Below are 7,548 nucleotides of genomic sequence, written 5' to 3'. Positions count from 1 at the left end.
CCACTTACCCTGCTTTATTCCTCCCCACCTGACATTATGTTGGATAGTCATTGGACCATGACAGCAGAGACTCTGGATCCATAGCATCTAACAGTGCCTGACACATATTAGGTGCTCATAAGTAGATCCTGAACGAAAGGAATGGCCCTTGTTATATAGTTTCACCTCTCTAAGACTTCGTTTCTCATCTGTAAAGCCTTCATTCATCCATTCATTCACCCATGAGTCACTGAGCTCCTGCGATGCCCCAAGCACTGTGTGAGGCTCTAAGAACCAAAACTGTGGAAACGTGAATGGCCCACAAAGTCCAGACTGGGTCTGTTTTCATCCGATTAAGGATTAAATTCCTAATTCTAAAAGTAGACAAAATTAGAGATTCTTTGACCTCCAAACAGGTGGATCTGTACCCAGTCTCATCACCATTCATAAAACAAGAGCCAGCCTTGTTGCCATGGCCTGCCATCGCCAGATCTAGTTGGGGAAGGAGGGGGGATAAAGGAGTATGGTGGTCCCTAGTCCAAGCAGCGTGAAGGGATCATTTGGTGGTGGAGAGCCAGGTGTGGTCCCAGTGCCTGTGGTTCCTTGAGAAGCCTGGGTCCACCTGGCCAGTTGGGAGAAGGTCAGCAATTCCACCAGTAGGTTCCTGAATGTGTCACCCCTTGGCAGGGAGCACTGTGTGTGTCCAGATCCTCAGAGACTGGTTGGCCCTGGCTCAGGTACCAACCTAACCCTGCCCAATTATATCTCTCAAAGCCAACTGCACTCTTCCATTGCAAATATAGCATCTGCATCCAAACTTCAACCTTGTCTGTGACAACCCATTTTCACCTCTAATGGATCAGAGCTTGCTCCCTGCCACCAGCCTAGGTTCAAATCCTGGCTTTGCTCCCTACCGACTGTGTGACCTCAAGCAAATTGCTTAACCTCTCTGTGCTTGCTTCTTCATCTGTAAAACAGGGATAATAATAGCACCTACCTTATTAGGTTATTAGGAGGAGAAAATGAGTTGCTACATGTAAAGCACTTAGAATAGTACTTGGTACTGTAGACAGTGGGTAAGAATTTGCCATTTTTGATGATCATTATCATTTGAGTCATAGACTTCTGGCATTATTTAATGAAGAGCCCAGTCTGGAGATCAACGGGTATAAGTCTTTTTGCAAAAGTTGGGGCAATGGGACGAGAGGTCCTGATTCCCAGAAGAGATTGTGCCGGAGACTCCCTCTTGGTATTTAACTCTTCACTCCCGTGTAACAGCATCACACACCCACACCTGGGCCACGGACTCATGTGGGCAACACTTGCTTCCTCTCTTCTAGACACTGAACGTGCCCACGTAACTTTCCCTGGCTAATGGGCTATTAGCAGACATGATGCAGGCAGGGGCTGGAAATGTGCTTGCCCCTCTGTGTGTTACTGACAGCTACTGAAATGTGGAGGCCATTCTTTACACAGCATTATCATGGTAATAGCTAACTGATACATCTGACAAGGCATTGCCAGCAAAGGATTCTGGTGATGATTATAAGAAAGAATGCATGCAAAGTGTTTAGTAAACCTTCAACTAACCTTAACTATTTTCATCACATCCTCATCATCTTCATCAGTATACCCTCTCCCCACAGCTAGAGCCAAGGTTCCCTTCCCCTAACTCAAGGTCACGTACCTTTCAAGGACCTAGCACACATCTCCACCTGCTTCCCAACCGGCCTCTCCTTGATGTTCTGAAGAAATGAGAAAGAAGTGTTAAATTTGTTCTTGGCTACTTTTCCTTGCAACTCCCAGAGGCCCTGCTTACAAACTGAATCAGTTATCAGCTAGTTAGGCTGGCGGTCCCCGGAGGTGCCGCTTGAATACAGATAGGGACCCATGCATTATTCAGTGCGAAGACGGGGAGAAATGAGCAATGCGTCCAAAGCCAGAACAGCAGTGGCAGTAAGGGAATAATTAGCGAGCTGTCACTTGTCCCTGTCACTGTTTCCTCCCTTAACACATGAGGGAAAATAAAAAAATTTTAAAAATAATTTTTTTTTTAAAGGGAGAAGAAAAAAGGCAGGGTAGATCATCTTGCTTCTCGAGGCAGCTGGTAGGTTAAAATGTGACACTAAAGGAGCTTGAAGCAAGGGCTCGGGTTCAGCTCACAAAAGCCATGGCCTGAGGACCTCCCCCCAATATTTTATTGAACTCCCCTTTCTGCTTGATGATTCATGAGTGCTGCCCCAGCCTTCCAGTCAGATTTGCTGCACGTTTCCATAGCACTGGGAATTAATTTCTCCCCTCTAAGGAAGAGGTGGTGGTGCTGGGAGGGGGCAGGGGGTGGGGAGGAGACGTGAGGGGCAGTGCCACCCAGGCCTGCAAAGGTTTGAGGTGACCTTCCAGGAGGACACTGGGATGAGGTTGACAAGACCTGCGCTTGGCTCGTTTGGGGGGCTGTGAATTTGATTATTCATGAGTTTACGCTCACAGAAAGAAATCATTTTGTTGCGTGATTCCTCATCATTTCTTGTGGAAGCTATTTTTATTTATCTATTAATGTCTTGTTAGAATTTCTTTTTTTTCTTTTTTTTTTTTTTTTTGGTGGTGTGTGCCGGTTGGTTTGCCACTTGCGGTGTTGAGCCAGATGGGTAAGGGTCTGAAATGTGTTGATGGCGAGGCCAGTTTTCTCAACAACTTCCCCTGCCTTTTCCCTTGGAAGAATAGCAAAAAGGGTGGGGCGGGGGGTGGGGGTTGTGTCGCAAATATTTGCTTGTTTGATTCACGCCTCTGCTTCCCGTTAGAAATGAACTGGTTACCTTTGCGCAGGATCATTGCTTTCTGCAGTTTGGACTGTGTGAAACTCAAGAGGATGGAATGGAAATTCTTTGAATAAGTAGAGTCAGAAAGAGGTCGTAGGAGGAAGCAGGGCTTGAGAAAGGGTATAAGGCTAGATGATACTGAGGGACTTTCCAAAATTAGGACCCAGTAGGAGGCAAGGTTGTCCTTGTAGGACTCCCAACTAGTAAACAAGTCACCCTTCCTCATAAAAATCTCAGCTTCCTTACTGTGTAATGAGGGTCACATGGGGATGGAAGATTTGGTCCCGAAAGCCCAGAGAAAAATGAAATTCTTTCATGAAGCCACTACCCCAGATTTAGTAAGTCCATGGTGTGTGTGCCTCTCCTCCTTTACCCAGTGCCCAGGGCAGACATTGCTAATCAATCCTAGAACACTCAACCCAGGGCAACCATCTAAGTATCCCAGGCAGCCACTTAGCATGCAATCAGAGTTACCACTGGAACTGGAACCATGAGAACTTTTATCAACATGCCTGGGTGTGGGAAAGGGTGGATCCTTAAGGGAGGAAGGCAGAATGTCAAAAGGAATGGAGTTAAGCCTTGCTCAAAAAGATCATGAGTTCTGGATTAGAGAAACGAGAGTGTGAACCCCAGTGGGAACTTAGCAGCTGTGTGATCTCAGGCAAATTTCTCCAGGACCAGGGCCTCAGTTTTGATATCCAGGAAATGGGTATAATACTAACTCACTGAGCAGGATCCAATGAGACGCATGCCAAACACAGAGCTCTGTGCCATACAAGCTCCCTCAACCCGTCTCACCCTTTCAGACCCTAGACTCCTTTGCACATGTCATTCCTGCAGCCTGGAGCATTCCTTTTTCCCTTGCTAACACCTACCCAGGCCGAATGCCATCTCCCCCTTGGGGCTTTCAGGAGCAAACCATCTCAAGTCCATGCAGGGTAAATTACACCCCCTCCACTCACACATCCTCTCTACCATATTTTTACATTTGCTGTGCATGTTCAGAAATGAATGACCAATTTAATCTGTTCTCTCCCTTCCTTACTAGATTGGAGGTCCAGGGGATAGGTTGGGAGATTTTGTCACCTCTCTGTCCCCAGCAGCCAGCGTAGAGGTTGACACCTGGAAGAGATCCAGTAAAGGTTTATGAATGAAAGAAGGAATGATTTGCTGTGTGTCTCTGGGCAACGTCAGTGCCTCTCTGGGCCTGAATGTCTGGCATTCGGCCCAAGCTTAGACTTAGAGGTGACCTGGCTGTGTGTAGGGGGTTCCAGAGCCCTGGGGGCACAGGCGGGGGATGCCATACTGATCAACCTCCTCGTTGGCTCTGTCACCAGCTCTCAGTGTCTCGAAGCTGATGCTGAGGAGGAAGGTGGGGACAAATTGACACAGGAGAATTATAGACCGTTGGTTAAACTTTTCTTGATTTTAATTCTGCAGTTGTCTTTTAATATTTTGTAGCCAATGAATTTGCTGGGGCAGGAGGAGTCGTCTCAAATATTTTTGTGAATCCTTGAAAAGTGTTAGGAAAGAGGTCATGCATTAGAGAGGATATGTGCTCTGTCTCCCTCTTTGTACCTTCTCTCTGTGCCTCTCCTTCTCTCTGCCTCTCTCTGTCACTGTCTCCTATTTCTGTCTTAGTGTCTGTGTCTATTTGTCCATCTACACACACACACACACACACACACACACACACACACACACTGAGACTTTAAGAGTGAATGATGTACATGACTTTGCTCCTGACACTGTTCCTTCTCGACAACTTTCTCCATCCTCCCTAAAGTGGCATACATCCATCAGGATCCTGCCTCCCCACCTTCCATCTTTCCTTCCTTCCCTATGCTTTTCCACCCACCGGGCTCCGTAAAGGAGAGAATTGCCCCCGAGTACCAAGATCTGCTTCAGTCTTAACATGTGGCCAAAACAAACACCCTCATCAGAAGGTTGCGGCTGGATGATGGAGCCGGGGAGGGAGAAAGAGGCAGATCCAGCAAGAGCCATCGTCAAGAGGGAAGAAGAGAGGAGCTGGCAGCTGGTAGGCCAAGAGCTTGGCTGTAACTGGCAGAGCCTCGGGGCAAAGGATTCAGTAGCTGGGGAGCACAGCCCTCCCCGCAGAACCTGGGGATGACCAGGGATGCGGCACAGAATTGGCTGGTTCTCCTACAGGGTTTTGGTCCCTGGGGCCACCACGTCTCCCATTCGGTTGGTATTTACCAAGAACACCCTGCTTCCTGTGGGGAACACTCTGCTTCCCCTTGTGTAGGATGACTCCATGTGGTTCCATGACTTACTTGATCCTTTTAAATATATTTTAATAAACCTTTTTATTGAGATGTAACTTAATTATCATAAAGGGTACCAATATGAAGTGAAGAACTCAATTAAGTTTTGCATGGTCATATCCACCACCCAGGTCAAGATGTAGCCCATTTCCAGAGCCCCAGGCAGCACCCTCGTGTTCCTCCCTGTTGACACCTGCCCTGATATGACCACTGTCCTGACCTCTATCACTTCTCACCTGCCTCTGAATCTCGTATGAATAGATCTATCCAGTGTACACTCCTTGGTATCAAACTTTCCCCTAATGTTATGTCTTCATCTTGTTGTTTCATGAATCAGTAGTTTATACTTTTTATTGTTGAGTAGTATTCCATTGAATGAATAGATCACAATTTATATCTCCATTCCACTACTGATGGGCATTTGAGTTGTCCAAATAAAGAGCTGCTATAAAATTCTATCTTGTGTCTTTGGTGGTTACAAGCATTTTTTTTTCCTGTAGTTTATATATCCAGGACTGGAATTGCTGGGCCAAAGTATAGCACATGAGCATATAGCATAAATGTGTGTTTAGCTCTAGTAGGTAGTGCCATATGTTTTGTGAAGATATATATATATAGATATATCTCTATCTCTATCTATCTATCTATCTATCTATCTATCTATCTATCTATCTGCAGTGGCTCCAGGCATATTTTATTGCTTAGAGTGAGAATATGTTTTTAAAAGTGATTCTATCTAAAATTAAGTTAAAGAAAACTATGAAGTCTATAATAGTACTGGTGACAAGGTAACAGTGGGATGTGACAAAGACCATGGAGGCAGCATGCCCAGTCGCTGATATTCGGGGGCCCCTGGAGTCCCAACTCATTTATTCAACATGATGTTCACATCATTATTCAACACATACTTTATTGTTTTAGTTCTCTTATCTGTAAAACAGGGGCGATGAAATACCCCCTCCTGGGGTTTAGTGAGGATTAAATGAGTTGGTGGATGTAAAGCCCTTAGAACAGCACAAGGCACAGAGTCAGTGCAAAATAATGTGAGCTATTATTGTGGTTGCTGCTTTTTGAACACCTACTATGTTCCAGACAATAAGAACTCTGTGGATGTCATCTCACTGGATCCACATAAGCATCCTGTGCGTTTGGGGGATGGGTGCTTTGTTTTCGTACCCATTTTACAAATGAGGAAACTTGAACTCAGAGAGGCTGAGTCCCCTGCCTGAGGTCACACAGCTCGTGAACAGTAGGGTGAGAACTCAGGTCTATGTGGTTCCAATGCCCATATTCTCCTTATTACCCCTGGAAGAGAGTCACTTCTTGGTCATCAGCAAAGCAATCAACTTTTGCAATGTTTTATCATCAGGGATTGATCACACATAATTAAAAATCCAAATATAAATCTCACTATCATGGTAGGGAAGTACTTTTCCCTCATGTAAAAAAAGTCAGAAGAATGGTGTCCATGATGCCATGAGAGTTCTAGGCTCTTTCTAGCTGTTGTGCTACCATCTTTAAAGTGCGACCTGCATCCTAATGCTCTCAAAATGACTGTTGGAGCTCCAGCCATCACACCTTCCATCCAGACTAGAAGAAAGGGAGAGTCTGATGATGAAGAGATAAGCGATAGCTCAGATTGCCTTCTTTACAAAGGGAGAGTTTCTGGAAGATACACCCAACAACAATTTCTTCTGCTTACAAGTTTTTAGACAAAAGTTGTCACATGGCCATCCTACATGCAAGTAAGGTGGAAAAATGTAGTTTTTTAATTGGGAAAATTATTACTCATCCTCTGAAAAATAAATGTTCTCTAGATAGAACAGGTAAATAGATATGTATGGCCAACAGTATCCCAAAGCACAAATATTAACCCAGGGATCCAGGGTTCTTGTTTGATTAGGCGTAGAAAAGGATAGTAACTATAAAGTCACAATAACTCCTATGTGTGTGTGTATATATAATAGAGATATACAATAGATATTATATAAATATTGAATTATTATTCAAAAGATAAATGTTAGAGGCCCAGGGAGAAGGAGTTGTGTATTGAAGATCACAGAGTAAATAAGCAGCAACCCCAGGAATTGGGTCTCTGTCTCTGGACTCCAAGTCCAGTGCTCTTTCAAGTATCCCAGGCTGTTTTTTTCCCCCCGAGACTTGGTACTTTCCTTCCACTTCTATCCCAGTTTTTGACCTTGCATGCAATGTAATCATTAGTGTAGATGACCAAATAGTTCTGGTTTTCCTCCCTTCCAGAATATGCAGTGTTGTACTTTCTGCATTGCTGCACTGGGGTAAGGACATGTGAATAGTTCTGGCCAATGAACTAGGGGGAAGAATGGATGTGTATCAATTCTGGGTAATATAATAACCAATGCAAGATCTTTCACAGCTCACTTTTCCCTCTGGCACTCTGACCAGCAACTTTTGAGAAGGTGACTTCCCATTAGCCTGGGTGCCCAAAT

This window comes from Physeter macrocephalus, chromosome 19, assembly GCF_002837175.3.
Source record: "Physeter macrocephalus isolate SW-GA chromosome 19, ASM283717v5, whole genome shotgun sequence".
Lineage (NCBI taxonomy): Eukaryota > Metazoa > Chordata > Mammalia > Artiodactyla > Physeteridae > Physeter > Physeter macrocephalus.
This window is presented reverse-complemented; position numbering follows the sequence as displayed.